The sequence below is a fragment of the Choloepus didactylus genome, chromosome 17 (genome assembly GCF_015220235.1).
Source record: "Choloepus didactylus isolate mChoDid1 chromosome 17, mChoDid1.pri, whole genome shotgun sequence".
NCBI classification, from domain to species: Eukaryota; Metazoa; Chordata; class Mammalia; order Pilosa; family Megalonychidae; genus Choloepus; species Choloepus didactylus.
The window spans coordinates 58,757,257-58,778,591 of record NC_051323.1 but is presented as its reverse complement, the minus strand read 5'-3'; the positions used below and the strand labels follow the sequence as shown (position 1 = coordinate 58,778,591).

At 38.7% G+C, this 21,335-nt stretch overlaps 1 protein-coding gene across 8 annotated transcripts in view; it reads left to right on the top strand.

Moving 5' to 3' along the window:
• RASGRP3 (RAS guanyl releasing protein 3) overlaps positions 1-21,335 on the top strand; it is a 113,691-nt gene that overhangs the window by 38,834 nt on the left and 53,522 nt on the right. For 7 of the 8 annotated variants that reach the window (XM_037806544.1, XM_037806547.1, XM_037806549.1 and 4 more), the window contains one exon: positions 20,548-20,679. The gene's annotated coding sequence lies outside the window, so the exon portion shown is untranslated. Of the gene's footprint in view, positions 1-12,496; positions 12,516-20,547; positions 20,680-21,335 lie in introns of those variants that run through there. The other variant, XM_037806548.1, reaches the window with a different exon arrangement.

Below are 21,335 nucleotides of genomic sequence, written 5' to 3'. Positions count from 1 at the left end.
CATTTCTCCATTCCTCTATCCATCCATCAGTTTTCAAAGTAAGTTGCAGACATCAGTACACTTCTTTCCTAAACACCTCATCATGCATACCATTAACCAGAATTCAATATTTGTTTATGCAGAATTTATGGATTACACAAGAGAGATTAAACATATACACTTATTTTTCCCAAAAGGGAAGGCTGCGATTGAAGAAGGAGTAACATAATTCTTGGATGATCCTTTATGGGTTATTTATGAAAATGAGCTTTTTAAGAACATCCTGATCCTCAAAAGCAGTTGCCATAGGGAACAGCCACACCCTCCCACAAAACAGTCTTTGCATATGGGGTGAGGAAGAGGATGGGTTGAGGACGATTTGGGACACTGTCCAGTACTTACCTGGAGAAGCTATGTGTCTCTCAATAAACATTAATTGAATTTGAATGTGAGCAAACCAACATCTGGAAAATTAAGCTTTTTGCCAGTCACTGATAGAGCTGGTACTAGAAAAAAATCAGTGCTAAAATTTTCACATTGAGCATCACTTCTTGCCTCTGACAACTCTGTAGAATAATAATGTGGCATAGTAGATGATTTATAGATTGAAACTGTAATATAGACAGTGCATTCTATTCAAAGTCAGCATATGATTGTTCAACATGGACCAGAGTAGTTGGGCAATGGGAAAGGAGGTTAAACTTTCCCATAAAATAGAACTTCTAATTCACATATTGAAAAAAAATCCCTGTGTTCAGAAATATTTATCCTCTGACTTCCTCGAAAAAAAGGATTAAATCAGTTTACAATAAACAGCAAACGTAAAATTAAAAAAAACCTGAACATTATTGACACAGAAATAAAACAAGAGCCAAATATGAGAGTAGGTTGGGGAACAAGTTTAGACTTAGCTAAAAAACTTTCTAAATTATATCATGCTCTGATGTTAAATCTCGCCGTTTGGTTCAATAATTAAAATCAAGTGGATATGATGTTTTGAAGGTTTATTCATTCAAGTATTTGTTGTTTGATTAAGATATCTAGTATTCATTTGAAAACCAAAAAACTCAGTCATGTAGCTAGACATTTGCCTGTACAAAAACAAGACATTCTGATACTAGAAAAGATTTCAGGTATTTGATTAACTTTTTCAGTTTCCATTTTGATGTTATGCCATCAGTCTATATCATAGTTCTCAACTAGGGATGCGCTAGCCCTTTGGGGGGTGTTTGTCAATGTCTGGAGACATTTTTGTCCCTGAAAAACATCCTACAATGCACAGGAGAGCTCCCACAACAAAGAATTATCCTGCCCCAAATGTCAATAGTATCTTGGTTGAGAAACCAGGGTCTATATGAGTCAATTAAAGACCTCATTCTAACATGCCTTCAAAATACTTTAGGTGAGTAACACATGCCATTTCTTCTTGTAACCGCTATTGAGCAGGAAGTAGTGATGACTTAATACACTTAATGAAATACTGTGACATGAGCACCAGGGTGCAAATGAGATGTAAATTGATCAGAGTCCTTCTGAATAAGATCCATTTAAAGCCAAGCTGTGCATTTCTCAATACAGGTTGACAGGACCCTGGTGTCCACAAGTGTCAAATGTTGGCTGGAAAGGATACAGATATTTAGGTAGCAGAAAAGTAGTCGAAGGAATTAGGTTCACATTGCTTCCTGGAGAGCAGAAAAGGATCATTAGATCTTAAGTCATGGGAGGTTCAACCTGGGACTTTTTCTTCTGGAACTTGGGGAGCTCATTTCTCTACTTCCGTCTGTCCTCTTCAAGACCTCAATAAGGAGAACCAAAGACACTGGAAGCAGATGGATTAGATAAACAAATTCCTCCTGTCAACTTGGATGATTATCTGTCCTAATTTATGCCATTCTCCTCATTTTCCTCTATCTGTGTTTGCAATCATATTATTCCCCATCCTTCATTCTTGCCACAGTTAGTACCCATCCCTTCACCTTCAGTTATCACTCCTTTTTCTTCCTCTCCTCTAGAGCATTCTCATCAGCACACAGGAATGCTCCAGTACCTCTCATCTTATTAAAAAAAAATCACTTGATGGGGTGAAGAAGAAAAAAATACATATCCCTTGATCCCCACCATCTCCTGTCAATTTTCCTTCACTCCAATCATAACCCAACTTGTTAAACTTGTTAAACATTCTACAAATGCTGTCAGTGCTTTGCCTCCTCTTTACTCTTCAACTCACGCCAGCCTGGCTTCTGCCCACAGCTCCACCACATTTCCTCTTGTCTAGGTCACCAGTGACCTCCTTGTGGCAAAATTTTTTTAAAGAAGCAGACAGTTTTCCCATCTTTTTCTTATTCGACTTCTCAGTAACATTCAGCACAGTTGATGGTTTCAACTTCCATGAAGCAATTAATCTCTTGGCCTCATGGCACAACATGCTTCAAGTTTTCCTCCTGCCTCTTTGACAGCTCTTTCTCTAGATGCTTTACTGCTTCTCCTTCTCTGACCTGTAGATGTTGGAAAGCCAAGGCTTATGGGTGGCCCACCTGTCCTCTCTCTTTGTACTTTCTTCCTAAGTGATCTGAACCATTCCTGTAGCTCTTAAATGCTGTTCACTGGTGAATAACTCCCAGTTTCAAATTCTATCCCAGACCTTTCCTTGGCGCTCCAGATTTTTATAAATAACTGCAACTTGACACCTCGTACATGGGAGTTTCACAGGCAGCTCAACTTTAACACATCTTAAACGTGACTCTAGATTTCTCCCCTACGCAGCCCTGCCCCCCCACCAGTCTTTCTCAACTTGATAAATGGAGTAATTATCCAGCCAGTGTTTCAAGCCCTCCATTCCCCCACATCCTTCACTGAACCAATCTCCAGATTTTGGCTGTCAGCTTAAATGTCACCTCTTCAATGAGGTCTTTCCTGATCATTCAACTGAAATAATCCCTCTTGTCATTCTTTATCCTAGCACCCTGTGTGGGTTTTCTTTCATAGCTCTTATAGCAAGTTGTAATTATTTATCAATTTGTTTGTTTAGTGGTTTCCACCATTAAACTGAATACTCCATCATACAGGAACTTGGTCTGTTTTGTTCACCACCTCACCACTGGGTTCCCAGGCCCTGGCATGATGTCTTGAGGGTAAAGGCAAGTGCTTAATTGATATTTAACAAGTGAATAAAGGACTATTTGGATACTGAGCATTTGAAAACAGACACCTTTTCTGTTTTCCTGACAAGATAAGAATGAGGCCCTTTAGCTATAGAGTACTACTTTTAATGGATTAAAAGATGGCATTTAATAAACACTTGTTGATTGATTGATAGATTGATTAACCATTGAAAAATTCACCTAAGTTCCTTGTGTTTCAATTTATTTTTTTGTGACATAGAAATAATACTAATGATTCCTTTTTTCCAGAAGTATTTCATGGTGAGAAGTTAGATTGTTGCCCTTTAATCTCCTGGGAAGGAAGAGATCAAGTATATACAAAGCCCCACTCGAGATGGTGCAGAGATTAAAGTATTATCAATTAGTCTGAGTTTCAGTACACTATTGTCTGAACTCTTGTGGATTGCAAACCAACAAATCACCATCAGTCTTCATTGTTACAAGCCTTTATTTCAAAGGATGCCATTTGATGGTCTTTTATGTGAAGTGGCTAGAATTCTATAGCCTCGGAAGCCTCCTCTGGCTGCCATGTCATTTAGGAGGTGGCATCTGAGGCTGTTGGACCCACGGTGGCCCCTGGCTGGGACTGAGAGCAAAGCACAAATGACAATCTGAGTCTGGCCAAGGTACTGAAGGGTAAGGCAGGTAAATGAAGTGAAGGAAGCAACTTCATGGCGAGGAGTAAGGAGTAACATCTCTAGGATTTCAGTGTGAGGTCATTCATGGATTCTTTGGAGGGGGTTAAAATTTCAGTCTCTCTGAAATTATTTCTGGCTCTAGAATGCTGATGGTGAGAATCAGGGAGTGAGGTTGTTTTTCTTCTCCTTTTGCAATGAGCAACTCTATCTATTTTAAGGTATTAAAAAAATGACATCAGGGAATACTGATTTCCCTGTCTTTTTCCAAAATCCTTTGGGGCAATGAGACTTTAATCTGATTAGTGGTTCTTTGCCTTTTACTGACAATAGACCCTGTTGAAATCCTGATAAAGGCTACGGACTCTCTTTTTATGGGCATAAACACATAAAATTCCACAGATGATGTTAGGGGTTTTACAGATCTCTGATTCTCATTTAAGAGTTTCTGTCCTAGAAATTGTTCTGGCCCCCAAAGTAGCTGTGTTTATACTGAGTCATGAAGGATGGGGGTGAGGGGGACTCCCTGTCAGCAAATGTTCTGCAAGTGAAAAGCCGCCCTGGGGGTGGTGGTGGCAGAAGGGAGCCACAGACAAGGGGCAGGGCCAGCAGCCACCCCATACCTGGTTCTGCACTTTCTGCCCCAGGTTTCAAGAGTCCATACAGAGGCCACATCGAAGGGTTCTGTGCTCTTGTCCATCAGGAACCAAAGGCCTCCCTGGATTTCCTTTCAAGCATTTAAGAAGATTGTATCCTCCTGGGCACAATAATCCATTTTGAGAATTAAGTAGTCTCTCCCTACACTTAAGATTGGAGCAATCTGATCCCTAAACAAACCACTTGGAATGTGGAATGCATTTGCTTCTTAAAAATCCTTTCACCCCATCCTTACCCTTTTGGGGAAAAAATAGGTGCCACTGTCTCACGTGGGTGGCATCTGGAGACAAGGGCACTGGGAGATGTACTTTGCAGACTAGTCAGTCTACATCCTAAGAGAGCAGGGGCAGAGTCCCACAGCCTCGTGGGGCAGGAGGAGTGAGTGTGGACAAGAGAGAGAACATGTACAGGTTTTTCCTGGAAGAGTTAAGGAAGGCCAAGATTTGAGTGTCCAAAAGAAACCAACAAAATCTATGCTAGTGCACCGGGAGTAAATGACCAGACACGGTTCAGGACCCAGAAAGCCATCGGCTCGTGCTGAGATGCACTGTTACATTCCAAAGCTCCGCCCTCTCGGGGGCACCTTCACCTATGACAGGGTCCCCAGAACTGCTTCAGATGCCCAGCCTCTACCAACCAGGGGTTTTAGCATTTTACAACACCCTCACAATCATTTTAGACCCCTAAATACAAAAATTATTTTGATAAAGGGAGATGACCATGTTGGAACAACTTTGCCAAGTCCAACAGCAAAATCCCCTTGAAATCAGACCAATGAGCAGAAATTCCATGACTGACAGCATCTAGCTGCTTCATTTTTCCACATCTAAATGTCAAAAGAGTTGCTTCATGTCAGAAAACTCGCAACATTTCAAGTGGGTGCATTAGTTCAGAATCAGCCTTCTGCCACGTGCTTTCTTTATGTTCCCGTGACCACAGCATGAGTCTGGATTCCATGGAAGCTCACTGTGGTGGCACAAAGTCCCTTGCTGCTACTATCTCACTGTTTAAACTTGGGCAATCCCCTTATCTCCTGAATGAAATGATGTGGTTAACTTAGTAGTTTATGCAAGTTCCACTTGACAAGCGGAAGTGCTCCTTATCTTTCCTAGGGCTACAATCTCTTTCTCCATTAGAGCTATAGCCTATCCTCTGAGTAGTAGAAAAGCACTCCCAGAAGATCTGAATGAGCAAGATGGTGCAACCAGGTGTTTGAAGACCAGTGTTTGCAGGTGCACTGACCAGTACATAACCCTTCCTTGGTTTCTGGTCTCTCTTTTTAGTATAATAAACAACAACAAAGAAAGGATACCAGCTCAATTGTAGAGTCACTAATTATACAAGAGACTCATTCCATTGAACTGTTAGAAATTATCCTGGAAATTGTCCACAAGGAAATTATCCTGAAAATTCTTCACAGTGATAATAAGTACCTGTAATTTACTGAAGACTGACATAAAGAAGTCCTTGTTATTACTAGCGGTAGTCAACAAATCCAAAGCAACTTACACTGAGAGGAAGTGGGAGAGAGTGAAACTACATGCTCACTATAGTGCATGCAATCTGAAAGTGTATTTGCTCCTAAGCATGAATTTGAACATATTTTTTATAGGTAGCTCAACCTGCACTGTGTTTCCATTAAAATTTCTAGAATCTCAGAGTAAAGTGTTGAGAAAGTGTTAGTGCTGAGCCCCATGCTCTTTGAGAATCATTAATGAACAACTATTTTGTTGATTATGAGAACTTTTCTCTAAAAGAAAACTACAGAAATCTGATTGCAACACTTGAAGGCAATCTAGATATTTTAAATGGAAGTAAGTAATAACTTATTAGCCTAACCAGCCTCATCAAATGCTTAAGAAATCCCCCAAACTAGTTTCCTGCTCAGGGAAGAGGTGAAATTTATCTTGCAGTTTGAACCTACATTTGGGATGAAAACGTGCCAGAAGCCTGAAGCACAGTAGCTGTCTTGTGATTCTCCCTTTTCCAATCCACAAATGAAACACTCTGAGTATCTGTACACTGAAGGGCCTGCCTTAGCTTTTGCATCTGGAATGTTGGTAGACATCCGATTGAGCCCAGTGAGCCTGAGGTAAGGGCTCTGTTCTGGTTTGCTAATGCTACCATTTGCATAACACCAGAAATGGATTGGGTTTTATAAAGGGGGTTTATTTGGTTACAAAGTTACAGTCTTAAGGCTATAAAGTGCCCAAGGTAACACATCAGCAATCGGGTACCTTCACTGGAGGATGGCCAATGGCACCTGGAAAACTTCTGTTAGCTGGGAAGGCACATGGCTGGTGTCTGCTTGCTCATAGGTTGCCTTTCAAAATGGCGTTCTCCAAAATATTTATCTTGGCTGCAGCTTCTCTTCAAAATGTCACTCTCAGTTGCTCTGAGCTCCTTCTGTCTGTGAACTCTTTTTATAGGACTCCAGTGATTTAATAAAGAACAACCTTAATGGGTGGGGTAACACCTCCATGGAAATTATCCAGTCAGAGGTCTTGCCCACAGCTGATTGAGTCACATCTCCATGGAAACAACCCAATCCAAAGGTTCCAATCTAATCAACACTAATATGTCTGCCCCCACAAGACTGCATCAAAGATAATGGCCTTTTGGGGGACATAATACATCCAGACTGGCACAGGCTCACAAATGAAAATGTCTATAGGGCTAGGAGGATAACACAATAAGTGACATGGATTACAGATATAGGGCTAGGAGGATAACCTAATGCGTGAAATGGATTATGGAGAAGAAAAATTTTCTCTCCATTTGGGACAAGTGGTATTTCACTTTCCTCTTAAATCCACTAAAAGAGAAAAAGCACATAAGTTGGGTAATAATTGATAATGATACTTGGCTTCAGTTTGGGGAGAAAATGGGGGGTATTGTAGACTTGAGGGAACGGGGAGACAGTTGCTACCCAACTCCAGCCAAATGTCGCCTTATAGAATGCAGCCTTGGAATTGGTAGATCCTCAAGAAGTAGAAAACTGGATTTTTAAGTAAAAGTTCTTATTTGAAACTTTGGGGAACTAAATCAAAATTTTTGAAAGTTTGTGAGACACACTCCTGCACAGGCCTAACAAAAAACACACTTCTGTGAGCTACGTCTGTCCTAGAAGTCACCATTTTATAACCTCTCTATGCTAAGTGAGGAAGACTTGATCAGCTTGCACCATCTTCAATTTGAAGAAAAAAACTAAGATTTGTGGTTTATTATTTGTGTGTCTTTAAAAAGCTTTCTCAGATAAAGAGAAACATGTTTTAAAACACAGAAGGGTATTTGAGAAAAATATTTATGATATTTAAGTAGCCACTCTATTCTTATACTTAGTTGCTCTAGCATGACAGCCAGGGTTTTTGGGTCATTGCAGAGAGCAGGACTTTGCTCCAGGACCCACAAGCACATCTGTGGCATCACTGACATCATGCACTTGGCATCTACATAGTCATCTTGCTGTGAATATAGTTTTTGATTAAAAAAAAAAAACTCACTGGAATGATTCAAATTGGGCCCATATGAAAACAGTTTGGGGAGACAGACATGTCTCTTTGTATTCCCTTGAGTACTTATCTTCTCTTATGTACTTGATAAATATTTCTTTAAAAAAATAGACTGACGAATGATCAATAAAAAATTCAATGGGCTGGGTTGCATGTATGGTATAAATAATTTTCTACCTTTAAAAAACAGAAGTTTGGCAATTTGTAGACATCATATTATTGAAGTGAAGACTCCCTTATCCATAAGCAAAATTAGATCTTGAAGAAAGAAACTGTAATACCTGAAAAAAAAAAAAAAACATCTGACCTCCTTTAACATTGCTTTGAATGTATGAAGATGATAAATTCTAAGTCTTGAGAATTCTTTGATTTTTCAATGTAGATACAGCTTCAGATATTCCAGCATTTTTTCCTAGTCATTTATATTTTTATGAAAGTTTGCCTTTCTTCTATCAAATAGAGCATGTAATAAGTTAGTAAGAGGTTTAAACATTTTCATTTGTATTTTTCTGTTTTAAAAAGACAATAAATAATTTGTGTTGCATTTAGTAGAGAGGAAGTATCTTTTACCTAAATGCTTCATGACTGTTTTCAAGTTTTGTGCTATCCATAGTTAAATGGTGGTAAAATAATGAAATATTTCCTAGATTGGATATTAGAAAAAAGTATTTCAAAGAAGCCACTGGAGATGAGATACTTTGATGAGAAAAAGATTGGCCAGGGTCTCAAACTGTGTGAACACACAGATTTGTGAAATCCCCACAGATTACCACAGAAGTTGGTGAGGTTCTCATTCTAATTTTAGTGCCCAGTTCAGTTTCACTTACTATTTCAATTCTTTAACATCCTTATTTTGGCTAGTTTATCCATTAGCAAAACTTTTGGTGGAAATGTTTGTGTGCAATAACCACTCCCAGAAATTGTTTTAGGGATATTTATAACCTGAGCATTTATGACCAGGCCACAGAAGGATGAATTCAAGACTCAACGGTACACATGAGATATTACTTGATGTTTCTAATTATATCTACTCTAAACTCTTCGGGGACATAGATGTCTCTTTGTATCTCTGAGTACTTATCTTTTCTTATGTACTTGATAAATATTTCTTTAAAAAATTAGATTGACAAATGATCAATAAAAAATTCAATGGGCTGGGTTGCATGTATGTCTAGAGACAGCTATTTGTGTCTTCCCCAAATAATGAATTCTATAAGGTAAGAAACTGATCACAAAATTTTCATTTAAGAAATGTAGAACTAAGGCAGAATTAGTGGAAATAGGATATAAACTAGTTCTCATTTCATGACCAAATTGTTAGCCTATGCTACCTTTTTTAGACATTTTTTTTCCTTTTTATTTGTAAAAAGAGTCTATTTTGGTAAAATATATGTGGTTTATGAATTTCAGATAGATAAGCAGAAATAGGAATTGTTTTATTCCTTAGGTGGGGGGCATTTTTTCATCCCTTACCAGGAAAATAATAATAGCTAACACTTATTGAGACCATACTATATACTAATTAATAAGCACTTTACCTGTATTAACTCATTTAATCCTCATAGTAGCTCTCCCACATAGATACTATTGTTATCCTATTATATAGATAAAGACATGGAGATACAGTAAGATTAAATAACTTGATTATGGCCACATAGCTAGAAAGAACCCATTTTGATCCCAATGGTCCAGACTCATAAAATGTTCTCAGAAAAGAACTCATTAAAGAATGAGAAAAATGTGTAAAGCCAACCCAGACCCCACAAGAAAGGGTGGTACTGGGTTATGTCACACGGACTTTCTCAGAGTCTTTGGTTCGGATGCTTAGAACATGGTAGAGAGCTGTCCCCAACCCCCTGCCCGCCATGTTTGTTGAGTGAAAGAATGAACAATTATATACTTTAATCCTGGTTTTAAGACCTCTCCATACTGTGAGCTTTCCTGGTTTTTATGCTGCTCTGTCTTTTTCAATGTCATTTTCTCTGCATGCAATACTTGCCTTTCCTCTGCTCAGTGAAACCCCTCTCATGCTTAAAGGGCAGCTCAGTTCTGTGAGGCATAACTTGCGTTTACTTCTCTCATGACTCTTTCATAATGCCTTGTATAAAAATTTCTGTTCATGTGATCACAATCTGTGCCTGACATATACTTGTACCTCAAGCATGGTGTTAATCCCAGTGTCTGACACAGAAATAAATGTTCATTAAGTAGACAAGAAAATGACTAGGAAATGCAGCCCATGTATTTTCATCCTCTTGAATAATCCATAATATTAAAAATCTGGAAGTGTGTCTTGAAATTCCTTTACGGGCCTGCTGATATAAAAGGAATTCATTCATTCAATAATAAGATTACAGAAGAAAATTCGAGAAGAAACAAATTTAAAGTTTAAATACTACATTGAAAGAAAAAGACATCAGAGAAAGCTAATCATATAAGAGATCAGATACTTCTGGGCTCGGAGCTAGAAAGCAAAGACACAGTCTCTGTTCTTAAGAAACCACTGGAAAGACAGACAGAACAATTTGGTAACATAAATCACATGAAGGAGGCCCAAAGTGGCCTAGAAGAGTCAGGTGGGAGAGGAGAATTCATGTAGGCCCTGGAAAGTGAGTTCTTGATCACCAAGCAGAAATACTGGGGAGAGAGGGCATTCTAAAAAAAGGAAATAATGTGTGCAAAAGCACGAGGACTATGAGAAAAGTTTATTTTACGCAATATGACATGTGGTGTAGTCTTTTACGGAGGTGAGTAAAGAGGAGAGAGGGTATGGGTGGACAGGGAGTAAGGGCCTCATTTCTGAAAGGCCTTGTATGGCATGCAACAGATTTTAGATTTATGTAAGACAATAAGGAACTGTGGAGGAATTTTGACTCCAGGAGTTACGTTACCAATCTGATAATTTAGAAACATTGATTTGGCACCAATAGAGAGGAGAGATTAATGAGGAGTGAGTTCATCTGGAAACCTGGTAAGTCAGCCCTTGACCATACAAGTAAGAGATAATTACAGTTTGAACCCAAGAGGGGCAGTGGAAATGAAAAGGAGTGGAGTATGAGAAATAATTGGGAGGTAGATTATCAGACATGGATACTGGGGATGGTGAGAGGCAATCTAGATGAGTCCCGATATTGAAATATTGGGAGACAGGTTGAGCCATAACTCAAAGAAGGGAGCATAGACGGTAGAGCAGTTTAAGAAAGTGAAGAGGACATATTATTTAATTAAAAAATTTTATTGAGATATAATCAGATACTATAGAATTCATGCTTTATAAATGTGTAATTCAATGGTTTTAGTATATTCACAGAGTCATGCAACCATCATCACAATCAATTTTACAACCTTTTCAGCAACTCAAAAAGAAAACCTTTTTAGCAGCCACTCTGCAGTTTTTTCCCCAATCTGCCCTCTCCCCAAGCTCTCGGCTGTCATTAATCTACTCCCATGATTCTACAGGGTTGCCTATTCTGGATATTTCATATAAATGGAATCATACAATATGTGATTTTGTTCCTAGTTTCTTTCACTTAGCATAATGTTTCAAGGTTTATCCATGTTATATGGCTGAATACATATTCCATTTTATGGATGTGAACATTCTGTTTATCCATTAATCATTGGTGGACATTTGGGTTGGTTCTACTTTTTAGCTATTATGAATAATGCTACTAAAAACATTTGTATACAAATTTTTGTGTGGACATAAGTTCGGTTCTCTTGGGAAAAAAAATGTATATATATATATATATATATATGTTGAATTGCTGGGTCAAGTGGTAACTCTGTGTTTAACTTTTTGAGGAACTACCATTTTACATGAACACCAGTAGTATATGAGAGCTCTGATGTCTCCACATCCTAGCTAAAACTGTTATGGTCTGTCTTTTTGATTGTAGCCATCCTAACAAATATGAAGTGGTGTCTCATTGTGGGTTTGATTTGCATTTTCTTGATGATTAATGATGTGGAGCATCTTTTCATGCACTTATTGGGCATTTGCATACCTTCTTTGGAGAAATGTCTCCCCAAATCCTTTGCTTATTTATTTTTATTTATGAAGTTTAAGATACCTATAGGACATCCTGGTAGAGCTGTCTAGAATGCAGGTGGATATATGAGTCTATATATCTAGAAAAGAAGCCAGGGCCTGAAATACAGACTTAATTTTAATAGCCACCATTTGTTAAGCACCCACCATGTGTTTAGCATCTTCCATACGTCATCTCTAATCCTCAAACAATTCTACATAATAGTTATTACTATTGCTCCCATTTTACAAATATGAAAACTTACCCAAAAGTTGAGTAAAATTTGCCCAAAGTCACACCCTAGTAAGAAGCAAAGCTAGTGAGCAAATCCAAGTCTGCCTCTCTCCACTCGAGCACACAGTGCGGCTGAACTCGGTGTGATCTGGAATCATCAACATAGAGGCAGCAGTTGAAACCCTGGTTGTGGGTGAGTTTCGGGTGGAGCACTTGTGAGGCGAGAGGAAAAGGCCATGCATTGAGACTTGCGAACCTCAGGAATTAAGAGGCCGGCAGTAGGAGAGGAGCCTGCAGACTGAGGAGGTACGGCCAGAGGCGCAAGAGGAGAGCCAGGAAGGGGAGGCTGCCGGGAAACCATCCAAGGGGAGAGTTTCAGGGAGGGCATGCTCAGGAGGCAACACAGAGCTGCTAGCAGAGCCTCAGGGTGAGAAGAGGCCGAAGAGCACTTCTTGGATGCGGTGACTTCTGCCAGAGTAGTTGTGGTGAAGGGTGTGTGATGGTTGGGGGAAAGGAGGATTGGACAGAGTTTGATTTAGGTGGTGTGAAGAGGGGATGGAATAGAGACAGCAAGTTCTACTTGGCTGTGAGGATGGAAGAGAAAGGAGAGGTAGTTAATACAGGGGTGTTTTTTTTGGGGGGGAGGGGTGGAAAAGACACCCCATGTTTACTTACAAAGAGGCAAGACAAGGAGAGTTTAAAGCTAAAGGAAGGAGAGGGGATAAGTGATGGGACCCAGACCCTGAAGGTGGTGAAGGGCAGGCTGAGATGCCCTCTTCCGCTGAGAAAAGAAAAGCAGGGGTGCTGCTGCTGATGGGGGGAAACACCCACTCTGGGCTCCCCTTCATTTGCGTCAAACTGTTTGCAGTTTAGTAAATCCCAATTCATTCATTTCCCCTCTTCTGTATGGGACCAACACAATCTTTACTCCCAGTGCTTTGTCTCCTCTAACTTAAACAGTTACTTTACAAGAATCTATCTTCTCTCTCTCTCTTTCTCCTCCTCTGTCTCTTTAGAACCACTAATGAGTCACAAGTACCCATCTGACTCTCATCTTTAGGAGTCACACACATTTTGAAGGCCAATTTGACATGCTAATGAACCAGTACTATCAACCCCTAAAATCCTTGAGAATTCCAAAAGTTCTTTTAAGCATAGGATAGGTCTCTACCAACATGTTACGAAAGTGAGCCTTAGAGAAGTTCATTGGGCCCTGAGATACTACAGAAACTTTCTTGTCACTTATATTTTCTTTTTTGTAGGTGTGCACTGTGATTTCTTTTCAGGAGTAAGGGAAAATGAGTTAATGAGGACAAGTTACCACTGGACTCCTGAGGTTTAACTTCCTTTTGGAGAAAGGGAGAAATATTTACTGTAGGGGAAACATTTGCTAAAATAAAAGAGAATGAAAAAGTCATTAAGGAGAGCCTTCTAATTAAGTACTTCAAGTCGTGTAAATTTAATTGAGACTTTAGAAAGAATTTTTCAAACACTTTTTTTGATTCCTACTCTTTACTCTTATTTGGTTCCAATAAAAAGACTAGTTCCAAATTCCTGATTCAGAAGTAGTTTCAAACTGAGGCTTTAACATCCCATAAAAGAGTACTACAAACATAATGGTTTTTAAATAGGAGCAAAATGTTTTCACTTAGATGATGACATGGTAGAGTTTAACTTAGAAAAGAGAAATTAAATACTACATCTTCATAGGGTCTGTATCTATTCTACAAAGTTAGCATCAAAATGGTATAGGAAATTTAATTGCTAAAGCTTATCACTGTCAATAGTGAAATTTGAATAATAAAATGAGTGATGATTAAGAAGAAAAAGCAGTCTTGTGCAACCTCTCATGCTTTCATAGGGCTTTCACCTATTTGTGACTTATTTGAAAATCCAAATCAGTGCCTCCCTGCTTGACTCCAGTTACTTTACTGTGTCATCAGCTATAATTTGCTCTTGTTCTAAATATTGTTTTATAGGTGTTCTTATTCCTTTTTCATGTGGTGATATGTTTGATAGCAGGTTGGTCATAAAAATCTATCCGATGCCCAGTCTGGGTTCATGCTAAAATATGTCCACTGGCATGACTGAACGTAGTCTGTATGTTCTGTTTTGGTTTTGAGACTCTGAAAACTTAATATTCTCAGGTGTCTCCTCTTTCGGGAAGCCTTCCTGGATCTCTTTAGGTAGACTTCAGTCCCAATTCTGTGCTCCCATAATGTCCTGGGCATGTGTCTCTGTCGCTGAGTTTAACAGGCTCATTTTTTAATAATAATCAGTTTATAATCTGTATCCCCCCCAGTGGCTTGTTGGCCCCTGAGAACAGGGACTTTACATCTCCAGCCTACAATGTGGTGCTTATATTTAACAGACACTCAATAAACATTGGCTTTTTTTTGCTCAAGCATTCAAATGCCTCTCTCTGAGAACACAGAGATATTTTTAAAGGCAATCTTTCATTATTCCTATGTAGCAGCTGAGAACTCAGGTTTTCAAATCCGTTCTCGGTGTTTTTGGAGACAGGCAGCTTCTATCCCCTGATTGGAGTGATGGCTGGTTTTCTTCAGTGGGTCTGAGAGAGATTTTGAACTCCAGGATCTGCCTTCTGCTCACATCCTCTTGCTTCTTAGAGGGTTTCTGTGTGATGTCTCCATTCCCTTGGAACCTCTTTTGTGTAATTTCTATCCTCTGAAACTGTCATCTGGCCCAATGGGAGGATCCCTAAGAGTTTTACTCACTCATTCCAATTACTGAAGAAGGATTCTTGTTCATAGAGAGCACATGAGACGTGAGCATGGGGAGGGGCACGGCCACCCAGAGGTCGTTGGGTAAAGAGCTTAGCACAGTGACAGGCACAGAGAACATTCGCAAAGACTCTTTCTCATCTTCATCTTATTATTATTCCTGTTATTAAACTCATTCTGAAGCAAATAGAATGATCAAAGGGGCAAGGAAATGTGGCCTTATGTCAGGAGATTTAGGACTAGATCATTCCAGAGCATCAGAGCCATAGACAGGATTCTTATGAAAATAATATTGACATCTTCAGAAAACGAAAACATTGGTCTTTTTTTTTTTTTTAATATTTTCCCAAAGTTTAAAAATTTAGCTTTGGAGTTAAACATTTCCTGGTTCTGGGTCTTATTTTGGTATATTATAGTCTGAACACTAGCATTGCCGTAGTGAGCCATAACCTTTCAATGCAGTTGAATGTGTCCATCTGGAAATCATCTGATTGCAGATGTCTGGAATGTGCACGTATGGCTTCTCTTCCATGCCCTGCTCCAGCCAAATGCTAGGAAAATATCACATTGGTTGGACTTTGGAATTTCATGGTATTTATTACTAGAGCTTCTCTAAGACTCTCATTTCTCATTCAACTCATGTTAGGTAGCTGTATATGGGTTTAGTTGCCAATATTAAATAAGGACCAATATCTGAGAAAAAAAATAAGAAAAATGCAGCTAGACCTTGTTAGTTAATTGCTACCAAAAAAAAAAAAAATGCAATGAGGCATTGTGAGATGAACTCTGAGCTTGTTGTTGACTTCCATTCAGCCCTTGGTACCAGTGATTCCCAGACTTGCCAAGCTTCCTGTAATAATGATGGTTATTCATTTTTAGACAATAGGTCCAGTGATGGAATGTGAATGGATGCTTAGAAACTAAGCACAGGGAATAGTAAACATTTGTTCTAGACAGTGTCTAGAAATTGATCCAATAGGCAAGTCTTAAAAGAGCTTAAATTTGTGAGGGCTGTGGAAAAAATATAAATTTTTGAAGTCAGAGGGACCTGGTTTTGCAACTTAACTAGGAACAAGATGTTAGACATGTAACTGATGCCTCTGGGCATCAGTTTCCTCATCCAAGAAATGGGGGTAATACTTTGCTTTCAGGGTATTATAAGATTTAAACATAATGTAGGTAATTTTCCCAACATTATGTCTGTCACCTTACATGCCACAACAAGTGGTGTTTGTGGATGCCCTCATTATTACCCCATTTCCTAAAATCTGGGACATCTTTCATTATTAATGTCACATTAATTTAGTAAAAGCTTTCCATGGGGAAAAACAAATAACAACAAAAGCATTTTAAAACTCCAGGAAAACCCCATTATCAAATTGAATAAATCCATCCAAAACAATGGGGAAAAATAATTACGTTTAGAGTTGAAAAATACAGTATTATCCATGGCTACTTTCTACCATCATTGTTAAATAATTTGACCTTTAAGGAAATTGCTCCACTCTTCATAAACATGGGGTGTTTTATTCTCATTATTCTCAATGATGACCTGTTTTTAATGTTTTAACTTTGCTGTATGCATTGGGCACATTTCCTAAGTCCATACTATTCCAGTGGGTTTGTGATGAGAGTGACTTTGACAGTGATGGAAATGAGGCTTTGGTGAAGCATGCATGGATGAGCAACTGACTGAAGGAAAATAATGTAGAAAGAGAAATCAGTTCAAAGAACTGAGGGTTGAAGTTGAAAGAAATGAGAAGGAAAATTAAAATTAAGACCAAGACCAATGCATAAAATGCAAAGAATACCAAAACATAAAGAGTGAGCTGAGAAAAATTAGTCATAAGATCTTGTGATTTATGAACTTTTTAATGGCAGCAGAAAATGAGGGCATCGGAGGGTGCAAGTGATATGGTAAAGATATGGATTGCAGGGTTGGGAAGGTGGAGAGCATGGGGAAGGTGGCTGAAGTTATAGTTGCCAGAGTGGAATATCCTGGATCAATAGAAAAGGTGTGAATAAATGATTTCTTAATGAGTTCCTTTCTAATAGTGCCTTACTTCCCCTTCATAATATCAAACAAATTTGGATGAAATGGGAGCAGGGATCCATGCTTTAGTGATGGCACCATCTAGCACATGCCAGCCATGCTTTAGCTCTGGGGCTCACATCGATGGAAAAATTTAAGGAGCAGAAATTCAAAACTGCTCCTTCGATACAGAAGAAACTTGCCATATCAGTTGTTCCAGAAAAGTTACTTGAAATAATTTCAGAATTATAACACAAGTGGGTGGTGTAATAGCCTCAGGAAAAAGGAACACTCAGTTTGAACTTCCCCTCAAAATGAACTCCAGCAGGAAGAGGAAAATCAGCCTTCTACTCTTGAGGAAATAATCCCCACACTCCTGGTTTCTTTCTTCTGTTCTCCACAATGTTTCCTGCAAATTTTTTTCTCTTCATAAATCTCAAACCTGCTCCCATCATGCCTTTTAGCTGATGACCTTGCCTCCTTCTTCTTAGAGTAAATAGAAGTTACAACCCAGGAACTTCCTTGACCTCTTGCTACCAAAACTACAAACCTACCTATTGCTATGCCCTTGTTTTCTCTTTCCTGCTATTACAATGAAAGAGGTGGCCATTTGCTTTATCCAAGGTCAACCCCGTCACCTGTGCATGGGTCCATCACTCCTGTCCACCTAGGGATTTGTTATGAGAATTAACTTCTCTCTCTCCTATCTCTTCAAGTTCCTTTTCCACTGACCCTTTTCTATGAGCACTTAAACATGTTGCAGTCTCAGCTAAGAGCTCAGTAATGGATATCCAGAAGCCAATTCAATATTTCCCCTTGGATGTTTCAGATCTCTCTAACTCAACATGTCCAAAAATGAACTCATCCTTTAACCACCATGAATTGCTATTTCTTCCCCTGCTTTGATTTCTGAATCTCAGGAGAATAGCGCCATTATCCACCCAAATGTCCAGCTAAAATCTGAGAATATTACTTGATTCTTCCTTCCTGCTCATTCCCCAGGGATAACCCATCTGCAAATCTTGTTGGCTCTGTCTTCAAAATATATTAGGTAACCAACCACTTATGTCCCATAACCTCACTCTGGTTTAGATAACCATCATCTCTTGCCTGGATGGTTATAATTGACTTCTAGCTGGTGTGTGCATCCTCGGTTTGGGCCTTTTCTAATCTCTTCTCTTTACTGCAGCTGGAGGAATCTTTAAAAATACAGATACGATAATGCCATTCTTCTGCTTAAAACCTTTAAGACCACGGCTTCCCATTGCTCTTCAAATTAAGGCCGTACTCAATACAGCTTATATTATAGTGTATGCGCTACTCCTACTGACTTTTCAGTCTTATCTCTTGCCACATTCAATACTACAGTCATCAAAATGACTTTCAGTTTTTCTTAATCATCATCCTCTCCCTTATCTCTAAATCTTTGCACGTACTGTTCTCTCTGCCTGGAACACTCCACCCACTGTCTGCCTAGCTAATTCCAACCCATCCTTTAGGTCCAATTTAGGTAAAACTCCTCTGGCCCCTAGACTAAATTGTCCCTCCCCAACCACTATCTACTTCACAGGATACTTTCTTGTAAGTACTTGTTTATTTCTTTGCTCAGGTATAAGAGCAAGAATTGGGTCTGTTTGGCTCACCAATTTATCCTTCCCTCTCCGCTTAACTCCCAACCCTTATATACCAGTCACAAAGTTAGTGTCTCATGGCTAAAATATCTGTAGCAAATATTTGTCAAATAAATGAATTATCATTGAGGGTTTTATTATCATTTCTCTTACCAACCTCCATAATCTCGCTTATCCTCTGGAGTCTCAGGGCATAAAATCACAGCACTTTCTTATCTCCCATCTGTGGTGAGAAAGAGAGAATACACTTACATATTGCCAGAGCAGAGAATGCTATGACACCTTGATCATTAATCCTTAAGGCCTAATGGTTTGCACAGCTACCACTCATTTCACAAAGGTTTCAGACATTGAGATAAACCCCCTTGTTTCCATTTGAAGGCCATCTGATTATAAAGACATCTATCCGGTCATTTATATATAATGACCATATCTAGCATTAGGAGGGAAGAGTTTTTGAGGGGTTTTCTTTGTTTGCTTGCTTTGCTTTTTATTCCAATAGTGACAATGCTATAGGTAAGACCATATTTGGAAGTTCTAATATGCACAGCATCATTTCAAAACTGTTGGATACTTACTAGATATAACACTTCACTTTATAAATCCTATAGTCCTCAAGCCCAGAGCAACCTTCACTGTCATTTTGGCATACTTCCTAGGCACCGTCTGCAAATTTAGTTTATAACATTCCTGACAGCTATTACCTAACTTTGGCTCGAGAACTTTCAGGAATTGGAATTCATTACTGATGAGGCCACTTGGCCCACTCTTAGATGCTCTAGCTGTCACAATATTTTTCTTCTATTTCCTCTTCCTTTCTCTAAACTAATATCTCTCTTCCTGTCACTTCTACAAATTGATCCTCTACTTAAACTTAAATCCTCAACTTAAAAGCCTTTCAGTGCTTGAACCACCTTCCTGGAGTGTCCAGTGTTTCCCAGGCCCCATGATGGGTAGGCACCTCACCAGTTCCTTAAATAATTTGGTGAAGTAAATGGCATTCATGGTATTTTCCTCATGGGAACTAAAACTTTCCCCATTTGGTTACCTAATGTTGAAATCTAATAAAATGAAATCTGAAAGTTCTGCATCAGGAGCCTGGGGTGTTAATTTATATCTATTAATGGATAGTTGCATGGAATTGACTCCTTTTCACCATTTCTAAGATTAAGAGTACAGTTCTATTGTCCTAGGTAACCTCACAAAGACTTTTTTGAAGATAGAGTCTTCAACAGTTAAGTCAGTGACAGTTTTTTTGCTGTATGATCACATCATGCCCTTTGCAAATCACATCTAACAGAATCTTGTGCCCCCAGAAAAGTGAGAACTTCTCTCTTAGGAATAAATCAAGCCCTGGGGAAATTTTGACTTATTGTGTCTTTTTCAAATTTTTTAAAAAATATCTGTGCTGAAGAACAATAATTTTTATCACAGCCAGAGAGTACCTATCAACATGCAAGTTCTAACCCATTTGGAGACTGAACAACCTAGACAACTTAGCATTCATTTCGAGCCGGTCAGGAGTGATGTTGAGTCAGAGTTTGATGATTCTCACCCCAAACTGTTTTAGAGATTTACTAACATTCCAAAGTCAGTGTTGAGAAATTCTGAATGAGTAATTCACTGGTTTTTATATAAGTATATTTGGACTAAAATAGTATTTTACACTGCATGTACAAAATTTGGTTCTGCCGCATTTATGGGTTTTAATAGGCTGCAATTCTACAAATGTTAAAAAAATCTGTCATCAAGTAACTATTTTGAATTTGTTCCCTTTTTGATTGATTTTGTCGGTGAAGTTTAGACAAAAAACTCAAACACCAGCTGTACCTCAAGGTTTTTGGAGATGTCTTAACACAGTGTGGATTCTTTTGGGTTTCTATTATTTAACTCTGTTTGTGTTTGGGGGTTTCTTTATGTTCTTTCACCAGGTTCTCTGAAGTACTTATTATTCAAGTTGGGCAAACCATTTCTACAGACGGCTTCCTCTATGTCTTTCCCAAGGATGATAATTGCCCTTGAATTTCTTTCAGACCTGGAAATCTATCTGTGTGAAAAAATAGGTAAATATTTCTTTACACTATTATATATTATGTAAGAAACTCCCCTAAAAATAAATATATCTAGAAAAACTGAAAGAAACATGCAATATTAACACAAGTTGTCTTTGGATGATGAGATTATGGTTAAATTTTATTTCCTTCCCTTTTTTTCTTACTGTCCAATTTTTAATAATAACTATATGTTGCTTTTACAATAAAGAAACTTTATTTTCGAAAAAACAGTTGTAGACACAATAACGTCTACACATATGAAATGAGATCTGAGGCAAACCTGCAGGTGACACAATGCCAAGTAGGAACACAGACACAGCTACTGATTGTAGAAACATGTTGTAACCTGAGAGCCTGTCCCACCTGGCTCATCATGTACCACCTTCTTTTCAGATCACAAATAGAACTCCAGACTCAGTGACAGGGCTTTGGTACCACGTTATCTCCAAACCCTTGTCTCCCAAAAGCTCAACTCCTTCTCCCAAAAGCTCAACTGAATAATCTTGAGACTTGTTTGGATAATCTTTGGTTCTAAGGAATATATCTACTCTTCAGTGAGTAAACTAAGATTAAAAAGTCTTATGTAAGGAGACTTTTTATATGAAGATAATCAAATTTGTGAATTGTCCAGTCTTGACTTTTAAGGGGACTGACAGATCTTACAT